Source organism: Anopheles funestus, assembly GCF_943734845.2.
Source record: "Anopheles funestus chromosome X unlocalized genomic scaffold, idAnoFuneDA-416_04 X_unloc_43, whole genome shotgun sequence".
NCBI classification, from domain to species: Eukaryota; Metazoa; Arthropoda; class Insecta; order Diptera; family Culicidae; genus Anopheles; species Anopheles funestus.
In genome coordinates, this window is record NW_026045169.1 from 196,291 (window position 1) to 210,623 (window position 14,333).

General features: G+C 46.6%; 1 non-coding gene across 1 annotated transcript; it reads left to right on the forward strand.

Moving 5' to 3' along the window:
* Positions 1 to 13,980: 13,980 nt before the first annotated feature.
* Positions 13,981 to 14,138, forward strand: LOC125773628 (5.8S ribosomal RNA). Its single transcript, XR_007420262.1, has one exon. It is a non-coding gene; the product is annotated as a 5.8S ribosomal RNA (ribosomal RNA).
* Positions 14,139 to 14,333: the final 195 nt, after the last annotated feature.

Below are 14,333 nucleotides of genomic sequence, written 5' to 3' on the forward strand. Positions count from 1 at the left end.
AGTATTCTTCTTCAAAGAAGGAACAAAAATTTTACAAGTGTTGAAAAATTTCCTAAGTCCAAAAAATTTTCTAAGTCCAGAAAATTTTCTAAGTCCCACAAAATGGAACATGATGAAGAAGATACAGAAGTTGAAAATTTTTCTAAGTCCAAAAAATTTTCTAAGTCCAGAAAATTTTCTAAGTCCAAAGTGTTGGAACAATTTCCAAAGGCCCATAGGTTGCACTGAATTTTCCTAAGTTGGCCACAAGTACCCATGAGGTATCGAGAAGGTTCACCCGAAGGACATAATATGTCCCAAAGTACCGATAGAGCACCCACAAAGAGCACCCAATTGGCCTAAGTTGGCCAAAAGTACCGATAGAGTACCCACAAGTAGCACTGAGTTGGCCTAAGTTGGCCAAAAGTACCGATAGAGTACCCACAAATAGCACCGAATGGGCCTAAGTTGGCCAAAAGTACCGATAGAGTACCCACAAGAAGCACTGAGTTGGCCTAAGTTGGCCAAAAGTACCGATAGAGAACCCACAAGTAGCACCCAATTGGCCTAAGTTGGCCAAAAGTACCGATAGAGTACCCAAAATCAGCACCCAATTGGCCTAAGTTGGCCAAAAGTACCGATAGAGTACCCACAAATAGCACCCAATTGGCCTAAGTTGGCCAAAAGTACCGATAGAGTACCCACAAGAAGCACTGAGTTGGCCTAAGTTGGCCAAAAGTACCGATAGAGTACCCACAAGTAGCACCGAATGGGCCTAAGTTGGCCAAAAGTACCGATAGAGTACCCACAAGAAGCACTGAGTTGGCCTAAGTTGGCCAAAAGTACCGATAGAGTACCCACAAGTAGCACTGAGTTGGCCTAAGTTGGCCAAAAGTACCGATAGAGTACCCACATATAGCACCCCATTGGCCTAAGTTGGCCAAAAGTACCGATAGAGAATCCACAAAGAGCACCCAATTGGCCTAAGTTGGCCAAAAGTACCGCCAAGTAGCACCATAGAGGCCCGAGTAGAGCGAAATGTGGGCCAAATTGAACATTTGAAAATTTTTACAAGTCCAGAAAATTTTCTAAGTCCAGAAAATTTTCTAAGTCCAAAGAGTTGGACAAATTTCCTTAGGCCCAAAGGTTGCACTGAATGTTCCTAAGGTGGCCATCATTACCCATGAAGTATCGCGAAGGTTCACCCGAAAGACACAATATGCCCTAAAGTACCCACAGAGTACCCACAAGTTGCACCCAATTGGCCTAAGTTGGCCAAAAGTACCGACAAGTAGCACCATAGAGGCCCGAGTAGAGCGAAATGTGGGCCAAAGTACCGAGTAGTTGCAACAAATGCCCAAATGGATACCAAAATGTGGTACCAAGCACCTAACTGTTGCAACAAATGCTAGCTTTCTGAGCAAAAGCTGTGGACCAATTTCGTAGAAGAACCGCCTAGGCGAAAAGGCAAAAATCGCCGAAGCTGGCCCGCTCGCAGAGCTCGCGGGCCAGGAGATACTCATAGGGCGATTTACTAGAGTGGGGAACTTGAGAATTTTTGTGTCCGAGACTTTGGGCAACTTCGCGGCCGCCCCCTTAAAGTAAAAGATTTTCTCTGGGTGCCTAAAATTCGCAATTCCCGCAAAGTCGGGAAGACGTTAAAGTTTTTGCCCAAAAAATGGCCATCGATTTAAGGTGATTTTCCAATAAGAAAATGCTTCCTATTTTGAATTTTTTCGAATATTTCCTAAACTAAGCGTCGGAGCACATGGCCGTGGAGAAACTTTTGGTAGCTTTTGGCAAGGGCTATCGGATGAAATAATGCGAAAGGCCATCGGAGCGATATTGGATTAATGCGGGCCCATAAACGTACCTAAGAAGTGAAAATTGGTACCTTGCACGCAGGATGCAAGAAATGCTTGAGTGTTAACCAACATCGGTACCAAGTACCTAGGTTATATCGAGTGCGTAGATGGAAGTCGGTACCGAAGGGAAACCTTCCTAGGCTAGGTGCACGCAAGTGAGTATGGATCGATCAGTAGAAAGATGGGAAGCCATAGGAAACCTTCCTAGGCTAGGTGCACGCAAGTGAGTATGGATCGATCAGTAGAAAGATGGGAAGCCAAAGGAAACCTTCCTAGGCTAGGTGCACGCAAGTGAGTATGGATCGATCAGTAGAAAGATGGGAAGCCCAAGGAAACCTTCCTAGGCTAGGTGCACGCAAGTGAGTATGGATCGATCAGTAGAAAGATGGGAAGCCATAGGAAACCTTCCTAGGCTAGGTGCACGCAAGTGAGTATGGATCGATCAGTAGAAAGTGGGAAGCCCAGTACCAAATGCCCTAGTGAAGACCGTAAACGAATATCATGAACCGAGAAGGAGCACCAAATGCCCTAGTGAAGACCGTAAACGAATATCATGAACCGATAAGGAGCACCAAATGCCCTAGTGAAGACCGTAAACGAATATCATGAACCGATAAGGAGCACCAAATGCCCTAGTGAAGACCGTAAACGAATATCATGAACCGAGAAGTAGCAACGAATGCCTGAAAAAGTACCAAGTCCACGGTATAGAGTAACGAGAGTTAACCGCCGTGATGTATGCAATGAGGGCAGCCATTGCATGGGTTCTGGACTTGGTTCGCGAATAACTTTTTTGCTAGACATCGGACAAAGTTGACGTGGAAGAACGAAATGTAGCATTTGGTGCCACCTATCCAAAACTTTTTCAAGATTGAAGATCCGATCGATACAGCCTGAGTTATAGGCAAAAGTTGGTGCAAAATTGAGCATTTTTAATGGTGAAAAATCGGTACTCCTCGAATAGCTCCTGTTGGAAGCATCGGACCACATGGTCGTGGAGGAACATATTGTAGCGCGCGGTGTCAAGTATCGACACCCAAAACCGCATGTCCGATGGACGGAAAATGACCAAGTTATAGTGAAAACTTGGTTGCACCAAATTCCCGAAGAAGTGCAACGAGAAGGTGAATGCGATGGTTGTTCGTCGAATAGCTCCGGCCACAGACATGGTAGCGATTAGTGGTGCATGGAAGAAATGTAGCCACAAGTGCCATCTACCCATGGCCAGAAGAAAGTGTGGCCATATCTTGGATACCGGCGGAGCTATGGGGCAAATACGGGCCAACAATGGTGCCAGGTGGACCAAAAATCCGACCAAGTGCGCGAGGCGCTTTCGTGAATAGCTCCGGCCACAGACATGGTAGCGATTAGTGGTGCATGGAAGAAATCTAGCCACAAGTGCCATCTACCCATGGCCAGAAGAAAGTGTGGCCATATCTTGGATACCGGCGGAGCTATGGGGCAAATATGGGCCAAAAATGGTGCAAGTTGGACCAAAAATCCGAAAAAGTACCTAGGTAAATGCGATGGTTGTTCGTCGAATAGCTCCGGCCACAGACATGGTAGCGATTAGTGGTGCATGGAAGAAATCTAGCCACAAGTGCCATCTACCCATGGCCAGAAGAAAGTGTGGCCATATCTTGGATACCGGCGGAGCTATGGGGCAAATATGGGCCAAAAATGGTGCAAGTTGGACCAAAAATCCGACCAAGTGCGCGAGGCGCTTTCGTGAATAGCTCCGGCCACAGACATGGTAGCGATTAGTGGTGCATGGAAGAAATCTAGCCACAAGTGCCATCTACCCATGGCCAGAAGAAAGTGTGGCCATATCTTGGATACCGGCGGAGCTATGGGGCAAATATGGGCCAAAAATGGTGCAAGTTGGACCAAAAATCCGAAAAAGTACCTAGGTAAATGCGATGGTTGTTCGTCGAATAGCTCCGGCCACAGACATGGTAGCGATTAGTGGTGCATGGAAGAAATCTAGCCACAAGTGCCATCTACCCATGGCCAGAAGAAAGTGTGGCCATATCTTGGATACCGGCGGAGCTATGGGGCAAATATGGGCCAAAAATGGTGCAAGTTGGACCAAAAATCCGACCAAGTGCGCGAGGCGCTTTCGTGAATAGCTCCGGCCACAGACATGGTAGCGATTAGTGGTGCATGGAAGAAATCTAGCCACAAGTGCCATCTACCCATGGCCAGAAGAAAGTGTGGCCATATCTTGGATACCGGCGGAGCTATGGGGCAAATATGGGCCAAAAATGGTGCCAGGTGGACCAAAAATCCGACCAAGTGCGCGAGGCGCTTTCGTGAATAGCTCCGGCCACAGACATGGTAGCGATTAGTGGTGCATGGAAGAAATCTAGCCACAAGTGCCATCTACCCATGGCCAGAAGAAAGTGTGGCCATATCTTGGATACCGGCGGAGCTATGGGGCAAATATGGGCCAAAAATGGTGCAAGTTGGACCAAAAATCCGACCAAGTGCGCGAGGCGCTTTCGTGAATAGCTCCGGCCACAGACATGGTAGCGATTAGTGGTGCATGGAAGAAATTTAGCCACAAGTGCCATCTACCCATGGCCAGAAGAAAGTGTGGCCATATCTTGGATACCGGCGGAGCTATGGGGCAAATACGGGCCAAAAATGGTGCAAGTTGGACCAAAAATCCGAAAAAGTACCTAGGTAAATGCGATGGTTGTTCGTCGAATAGCTCCGGCCACATACATGGTAGCGATTAGTGGTGCATGGAAGAAATCTAGCCACAAGTGCCATCTACCCATGGCCAGAAGAAAGTGTGGCCATATCTTGGATACCGGCGGAGCTATGGGGCAAATATGGGCCAAAAATGGGTAAAATTGTACGGTCCAAAGCCAAGGGTAAATTTTTTTATTCCTCTAATAACTTCTAGCACAGACATTGAATCGGTTGGTGATGTATGGATGAAATGTAGCAAACAGTTGGAACTACCCATAAAATCTTAAAGATTGACGATCCAATGTATAGAACCGGAGTAATGTGCGATACTTGGTGAAAAATCGAGTGAAAAATTAGCTATAAACTGTTTTTGGCCCATAACTCGAATACTAGACATCGGAAGGGGGGGTCGTAGAACGATTTTTTGTTGCCCTATCGATTCCCTATCGAACGAGCAAAAGTTGTTTTTTTGACCAAAAAGGACCCCTACTCTAGTAAAATTGGCCTGATTTTACTAGTCCCCGGTACCCGTACAGGCAAAATGAGCAAAATGCTCAAGTATGAATGGTTTTTGGCCCATAACTCGAATACTAGACGTCGCAGGGGGGTGTCATGGAACAATTTTTGGTAGCCCTTGAAATTATCTATCGAATGACATATACTTGATTTTTGGCCAAAAAGTTCCCTAGACTAGTAAAAATCGCATCATTTTACTAGAGTCGGGTACCCTGGACGAAAAACCGCTATAATTGCGGTTTTTGGCTAATAACTCGAATACTAGACGTCGCAGGGGGGTGTCGTGGAACAATTTTTGGTAGCCCTTGAAATTATCTATCGAATGACATATACTTGATTTTTGGCCAAAAAGTTCCCTAGACTAGTAAAAATCGCATCATTTTACTAGAGTCGGGTACCCTGGACGAAAAACCGCTATAATTGCGGTTTTTGGCTAATAACTCGAATACTAGACGTCGCAGGGGGGTGTCGTGGAACAATTTTTGGTAGCCCTTGAAATTATCTATCGAATGACATATACTTGATTTTTGGCCAAAAAGTTCCCTAGACTAGTAAAAATCGCATCATTTTACTAGAGTCGGGTACCCTGGACGAAAAACCGCTATAGTTGCGGTTTTTGGCTAATAACTCTAATACTAGACGTCGGAGGGGGGTGTCGTGGAACAATTTTTGGTAGCCCTTGAAATTATCTATCGAATGACATATACTTGATTTTTGGCCAAAAAGTTCCCTAGACTAGTAAAAATCGCATCATTTTACTAGAGTCGGGTACCCTGGACGAAAAACCGCTTAAGTTGCGGTTTTTGGCTAATAACTCGAATACTAGACGTCGCAGGGGGGTGTCGTGGAACAATTTTTGGTAGCCCTTGAAATTATCTATCGAATGACATATACTTGATTTTTTGACCAAAAAGTTCCTAGACTAGTAAAAATCGCATCATTTTACTAGAGTCGGGTACCCTGTACGAAAAACCGCTATAGTTGCGGTTTTTGGCCAATAACTCGAATACTAGACGTCGGAGGGGGGTGCCGTAGAACAATTTTTTGTAGCCCTTGAAATTACCTTTCGAATGATATATAGTGGTTTTTTGGTCAAACAGTGACCCCGAGACTAGTAACCCTCCATACACAAAACCGCCTAAAAAGTTTTGGTTTTGCAAAATTTTGAAAAGTGCGTCAAAAAAATTTTTTCAAAAAGTACCAAATCGTGATCAGAACTCACTATAGACCATAAAAAGTGAAATCCGATGGTCATTTGCAACACTTGGTCAATCGAGAAAAATTTCACTTTTTTACTAGAGTCGGGTACCCTGAACGAAAAATCGCTCAAGTGATGGTTTTTGGCCAATAACTCGAATACTAGACGTCGGAGGGGGGTGCCGTAGAACAATTTTTTGTAGCCCTTGAAATTACCTTTCGAATGATATATAGTGGTTTTTTGGTCAAACAGTGACCCCGAGACTAGTAACCCTCCATACACAAAACCGCCTACAAAAACTTTGTTTTGAAAAATTTTGAAAAGTTCAAAAAAATTTTTTTTTCAAAAACTACTAAAACGTGATAAGAACTTACTATAGACCATGAAAAGTGATATCCGATGATAATTTGCAAAAGTTGGTAACTAGTAAAAAATTTCACTTTTTTACTAGAGTCGGTGCAACGAGAAAAAAAAAGTCCGTGATGGAGAAAAATGGCACGTTTTCCACGCCTGTACGCTTTCGTTTTCTATATAGGGGGTAGGTGAGCCAGAAGCATGAATTTGACTGAGTACGTATCTTTATGAATTGGGCCCTTCTAAATCGATTGAGACTACCCCCAGGACGATCGGACGACTGCTTCTGGCTCAAAATGTGGTTTTTAGATTTTGATCGTCAATTATGAGAGAAAAAATCGATTAGAAGTAAAGATACGAAATGCTTGGTCTAAGTTGGGAAACGACTTCGGATATTTGTTGGACGTTGTCGTAGAAGGTCCGAGGACCAAGGAAAAGTGATTTCCAAGTGGATTTATGCACTATTAGTCGATGGTAAGATGTGAAATTAGTAGAACTTACCATACAGTTTGCGAAGTTGAAGCAATCGGTTGGTGAATATGGTACTGTCTGTCCAATTTGGTGGTTCGGAATGAGTGAAACGATGTTGATGATGGATAGACGTTCCGATTGCCCCCGATCGGGGAACATATAGTGGTCTTTAAGGTCCAAGTACCTATGTTTTGGTAAGCAGAACTGAGAGTTAAAGGATGAAAGTCGGCCATTCCTAATATCATCCTATCGGTGGTTCGCGAGTTGTTTGAGGACCGGAGCAGCTCGCGATGAAACGGTCCTAGGGTATTGGTTATCCATCCAAGGAAGAGTAAATGCGATCCTAGATGTGTGTCGTTGGCCGTTCTACCGGTATCGCCTATCGATGAGATATCGACGGGCATGCCTTACTCGAAAGTTGAATTCTAGGATCGATGGTCAAACAGACCTATGAGCGATAAACCAAACTGAACACGTATTGATGTCGGCTTTTCCTATCATTTGATGCCGCAGGTTGTTTAGGGACCGGAGCAACTTGCGGCCGAGACGGTCCCCGGGGGTTTCTTTCTCCAAGGAGTGGAAACTATTAAGCAAGAGTTGTAGCAAGATACGATCCTCTGATGTGTCGTTGGCCGTTCATGCGGTATCGCCTGTCGATGAGATATCGATGGGCATGCCTTACTCTACCGACCTTCTAATTGAGAGTATTAATCAGGGATCGATGGTCAAACAAGACCAATGAGCGATAAACCAAACTGAACACGTATTGATGTCGGCATTTCCTATCATTTGTCGCAGGTTGTTTAGGGACCGGAGCAGCTTGCGACCGAGACGGTCCCCGGGGGTTTCTTTCTCCAAGGAGAAGAAACGATTAAGCAAAAGTTGTAGCAAGATACGATCCTCTGATGTGTCGTTGGCCGTTCAAGCGGTATCGCCTGTCGATGAGATATCGATGGGCATGCCTTACTCTCCCGACTGGATTACTGAGAGTTTAATCAGGGATCGATGGTCAAACAGACCAATGAGCGATAAACCAAACTGAACACATATTGATGTCGGCATTTCCTATCATTTGTCGCAGGTTGTTTAGGGACCGGAGCAGCTTGCGACCGAGACGGTCCCCGGGGGTTTCTTTCTCTAAGGAGTGGAAACGATTAAGCAAAAGTCGTAGCAATAATCGATCACCTGATGTGTCGTTGGCCGTTCTTGCGGTATCGCCTGTCGATGAGATATCGATGGGCATGCCTTACTCTCCTGACTGTTTAATTGAGAGTTATAATCAGGGATCGATAGTCAAAAAGACCTATGAGCGATAAACCAAACTGAACACGTATTGATGTCGGCATTTCCTATCATTTGTCGCAGGTTGTTTGGGGACCGGAGCAGCTTGCGACCGAGACGGTCCCTTCCCGAAAGATGGTGAACCGAGTCGTCTGGCGTAAAAACCGGACGACTCGAAAGGGCTTGACCCTTTCAAGTGAGCGATAATCACATTCTACGCTCAGTTCGACAGCTACAAGGCAATCACTCGCTATGTTCAGAGCTAATACATGCAACATGCCGGCATTGTTTCCACCGACGCATGGATTCAAGACTGGTGCACTTATTAGTTAAACCGTTCGCCTCCGGGTGTTTCGAGTTCAAGTCTGGATGAGGATTGTTCTTGCTGGTAATAGCTTGAGCCCCTGAATAAGGGGTCGAAGCGTACATCTTGAGACCATGTACAACATATTACCAAATCGGCACCATGGGTTCGGGTGCAAGTGATGTAACCGTGAAAGATGTTGAGCAGCCCAACATCGGTTTACACACGCATAATAGGAAGGCAGCGCTGTCGACTGGTCAGTCGTGTAAGAAGTGTGCATTATCGATCACAAATATATTGGTGATCTGTAGGTTGCGCATACACCATGCCCGGTGTAAAGTGCCGTGGTCCCCCCCGGGGGGCTGCATCAAACCGTTCGCCACGCGAACTACCCAATGGAACGAACTCTATGCATTTAATAAGAAGAAGAGATGATAATGAAACACGGTCGATTTAAGAGTTGAAAACGTTGAAATACCTATAAGCAAGTCTTAAGTTGGTGGTGACCGTTACGCCCCAACAAATTGGTGCCTTACCCTACACCAAAGAGCCATTCAACATGGTTCAAGTGAGCGATAATCACGCTCTACGCTCAGTATGACAGCTGCAAGGCAATCACTCGCTAAGTTCAGAGCTAATACATGCAACACGCCGGCATTGTTTCCACCGACGCATGGATTCAAGACTGGTGCACTTATTAGTTAAACCGTTCGCCTGCGGGTGTTTCGAGTTCAAGTCTGGATGAGGATTGTTCTTGCTGGTAATAGCTTGAGCCCCTGAATAAGGGGCCGAAGCGTACATCTTGAGAGTAAATGTACAACATATTACCAAATCGGCACCGTGGGTTCTGGTGCAAGTGATGTAACCATGAAAGATGTTGAGCAGCCCAACATCGGTTTACACACGCATAAGGGGTTTATTGTTATCTGTAGGTTGCGCATACACCATACCCGGTGTAAAGTGCCGTGGTCCCCCAGGGGGCTGCATCAAAACGTTCGCCATGCGAACTACCCAATGGAACGAACTCGATGTATTGAAAGAGATGAACAATTAATAGCGAGAATAGGGGCCCGGAAGCAATTCCGCGGCCCTACGGTCGATTCAAGAGTTGAAACGTTGTACAATCGTGGATAGCACCTAGTGCTAATATGGTGAGAGATAATGTGTGAGGAAATTTAGTTTCCTAAAGTTTAGTTAGTGGTTTCCGTTGTGCCCTAACAAACTTAAAGTTGGTGGTGACCGTTACACCCCAACAAATTGGTGCCTTACCCAACACCAAAGAGCCATTCCATATGGTTCTAGAGAGAGAGAGTTGTGTGGAAATTTATTTCCCACTAAGCGAGTGTGTGTCTGTAGTGGAACGAATTCTGGTTGATCCTACCAGTAATATACGCTTGTCTCAAAGGTTAAGCCATGCATGTCTAAGTACAAACATAAATGAATGTGAAACCGCATAAGGCTCAGTATAACAGCTATAATTCACAAGATCATCCTACCACTAGTTACTTGGATAACTGTGGAAAATCCAGAGCTAATACATGCAACATGCCGGGACTGTTGCCCTCGCGGGTAGCTGAACTGGTGCACTTATTAGTTAAACCAATCGCCTCCGGGCGGCTTGAGTTGAAGTCTGGATAAGGACGCAGATCGTATGGTCGCTTGTCGACTGACGACAGATCTTTCAAATGTCTGCCCTATCAACTATTGATGGTAGTGTAGAGGACTACCATGGTTGCGACGGGTAACGGGGAATCAGGGTTCGATTCCGGAGAGGGAGCCTGAGAAATGGCTACCACATCCAAGGAAGGCAGCAGGCGCGTAAATTACCCAATCCCAGTACGGGGAGGTAGTGACGAGAAATAACAATATGGACCTCTCTAACGATGGTCCATAATTGGAATGAGTTGAGTATAAATCCTTCAACAAGGATCAAGTGGAGGGCAAGTCTGGTGCCAGCAGCCGCGGTAATTCCAGCTCCACTAGCGTATATTAAAGTTGTTGCGGTTAAAACGTTCGAAGTTGATTGCCCGTCCAGACACGTGACCGCCACGGGCGCCCGGTTACACGCCGGGGCCGTTCGTGCGCGCGCTCACGGCTGCGACTCACAATGGTGTACTTGGGCGTTACTCTGTGAACGAGTACCGTGCTACCGGTTAACTCCGGCACGGGCTCCTCATGGTGCTCAAGATACTCACATTTACCTTGAACAAATTAGAGTGCTCAAAGCAGGCTAAGACAAAGCGTCCGGCCCCCCCGTGGGGTTGGCGTTGGCCGAGAATAATCTTGCATGGAATAATGGAATATGACCTCGGTTTATACGATTTCGTTGGTTTGTCAGAAACCTAGAGGTAATGATTAACAGAAGTAGTTGGGGGCATTGGTATTACGGCGCGAGAGGTGAAATTCGTAGACCGTCGTAGGACCAACTGAAGCGAAAGCGTTTGCCATGGATGCTTTCTTTAATCAAGAACGAAAGTTAGAGGATCGAAGGCGATTAGATACCGCCCTAGTTCTAACCGTAAACGATGCCAATTAGCAATTGGGAGACGCTACCCCTATTCGGTGCTCTCAGTCGCTTCCGGGAAACCAAAATCGGGTTCCGGGGGAAGTATGGTTGCAAAGTTGAAACTTAAAGGAATTGACGGAAGGGCACCACAAGAAGTGGAGCTTGCGGCTTAATTTGACTCAACACGGGAAAATTTACCAGGTCCAAACTTATCGAGGTAAGACAGATTGATAGCTCTTTCTCAAATTTAAGGGTAGTGGTGCATGGCCGTTCTTAGTTCGTGGAATGATTTGTCTGGTTAATTCCGATAACGAACGTGACTCAAACATGCTAACTAGAACGCTGTCAGCAGTGCGCCTCCGGGCGCACCTGACGTTACAGCCGGGCGGCGCCTTCACGGGCGGTCGTCGGCTACGTTTGCCCTGCTTAGCGGGACAACTTGTGTTTAGCAAGCTGAGAATGAGCGATAACAGGTCCGTGATGCCCTTAGATGTTCTGGGCTGCACGCGTGCTACAATGTGGGTCGCAGCGTGTTCTCGCCAATAGGCGCCCCCATTCCGAGAGGAACGGGAAATCACTAAAATGCCCATCTAGTCGGGATTGGGGACTGCAACGGTCCCCATGAACCTGGAATTTCTAGTAAGCACTAGTCATTAGCTAGTGCTGATTACGTCCCTGCCCTTTGTACACACCGCCCGTCGCTACTACCGATGGATTATTTAGTGAGGTTTCTGGAGGCTTACCTTCCGCGGTTCCTTCGTGAGCTGCAGCTGGCATGGCTGAAGTTGACCGAACTTGATGATTTAGAGGAAGTAAAAGTCGTAACAAGGTTTCCGTAGGTGAACCTGCGGAAGGATCATTACTGATGATCGTCCGCGAGTGACCAACCATGGGCTGCCTTCGGTGTAGCTCGGTCGCTCGCTTGCTATGTGTCAGAATTTGTTGAAAGCCAACTCGTTCGTTGTACACTTTGATGGGTGACCATCACTGTGTCTCCGTGCCGAGCTAGATCTCCCCTAGCCGTAAGGCACTTGAACGCCCCTTCGACGACGAGTTGCATGTGTGTGGTATGTGTCAGAATCTGGTGAAGCTTTCTGCATGTGATGTGCCTTGTGTGGATCCGTGGCCATTGCATTGTGTCTGGTGCTTAGATACCCAGACACTTAGAACGCTTGCGCGGAAAGCAAACTCGATCGTTGTACACTTTGATGGGTGACCATCACTGTGTCTCCGTGCCGTGCTAGATCCCCCCTAGCCGTAAGGCACTTTGAACGCCCCTTCGACGACGAGTTACAAGAGTGTGGTATGTGTCAGAATCTGGTGAAGCTTTCTGCATGTGATGTGCCTTGTGTGGATCCGTGGCCATTGCATTGTGTCTGGTGTGTAGGTACCCAGACACTTAAGCAAACTCGATCGTTGTACACTTTGATGGGCGAGCATCACTGTGTCTCCGTGCCGTGTAAGAGCTCCCCTGGCCATCAGGCACTTGAAAGGTCCTTGGACGACGAGTTACAATAGTGGTGTGTTAGATACGTCAGATTACGGTGTCTACTACTGTGCAATACGTATCCGGCTACGGCACGGAACGAACGGGAACTGTGGTGCAGACAAACAAGAGTTAAGCCTATTAGTCATTAACTCTAAGGACGGGGCCATGGGGCGGTACACAAAGGATACGGATGAGCGAGTATGCAGGCCCAATACTCAATAGCTCGATCCGATCCAAGCACATGAGTTGACTGCGGCGTCAGGTTAACCAATGTGCTAGATTCTATTTGGCCAGTAGAATCTTGTGTCTTATGCGATTTGATACCAAGACACCAGAACGAAAGTTAGTTGAAGAGTTATTAAACTCTTATGAAGTATGGTTGTGCAATCACAACTTATGACTTTAACCTATAAAGTGGATATGGACTTGCAATTATAACATGGAATCTCTACACACCCCATGAGCTCGATCCAATCCACGCACACGAGTTGCCTGAGTAGCGACAGGTATACCGATGTGCAATACGTATCCGGCCACGGCACGGAACGAACGGGAACTGTGGTGCAGACATACAAAGAGTTAAGCCTACTAGTCATTAACTCTAAGGACGGGGCCATGGGGCGGTACGCAAAGGATACGGATGAGCGAGTATGCAGGCCCAATACTCAATAGCTCGATCCGATCCAAGCACATGAGTTGACTGCGGCGCCAGGTTAACCAATGTGCTAGATTCTATTTGGCCAGTAGAATCTTGTGTCTACGCGATTTGATACCAAGACACCAGAACGAAAGTTAGTTGAAGAGTGATTAAACTCTTATGAAGAATGGTTGTGCAATCACAACTTATGACTTTAACCTATAAAGTGGATATGGACTATCAATTATAACATGGGGCACACACCATGTTCTCGATCCAATCCACGCACACGAGTTGCCTGAGTAGCGACAGGTATACCGATGTGCAATACGTATCCGGCCATAGGCACGGAACGAACAGGAACTGTGGTGCAGACATACAAGGGCCATGGGGCGGTACGCAAAGGATACGGATGAGCGAGTATGCAGGCCCAATACTCAATAGCTCGATCCGATCCAAGCACATGAGTTGACTGCGGCGCCAGGTTAACCGATGTGCTAAGAGAGTTGTTCCTGGGCCTTCAAAGTGACTTCAAAACTATCTTAGCGAATGGTGGCCATGGGCGTAGACATGAGCCACAAGTCACAAGGCCTGGGACTATTGGGTAATAAAGACAACTTAGTCAGAAAGTTAGTCTTTGGACGTACCACCGGGATTGTGTTACATTGGGAACCTTACTATAAAACCCTAGGCAGGGGATCACTCGGCTCATGGATCGATGAAGACCGCAGCTAAATGCGCGTCACAATGTGAACTGCAGGACACATGAACACCGATAAGTTGAACGCATATTGCGCGTCGGACGATTAAACCCGGCCGATGCACACATTCTTGAGTGCCTATCAATTCCTTGATATACAACAAACCAAACTTCAGGGTGGAGCGTGCCACAATAGAACACTATGGCGAGCAGCCCGTCTAGTGTCGTGGGGGAAACACGCTTCCACACTGTGCATAATGGCGTGCTCGGGACCTTTGTTGGGACCGCAGGGCGCTGAAAGTAAAGGGGTGAACCGCATAAATCGCACGCACGTAA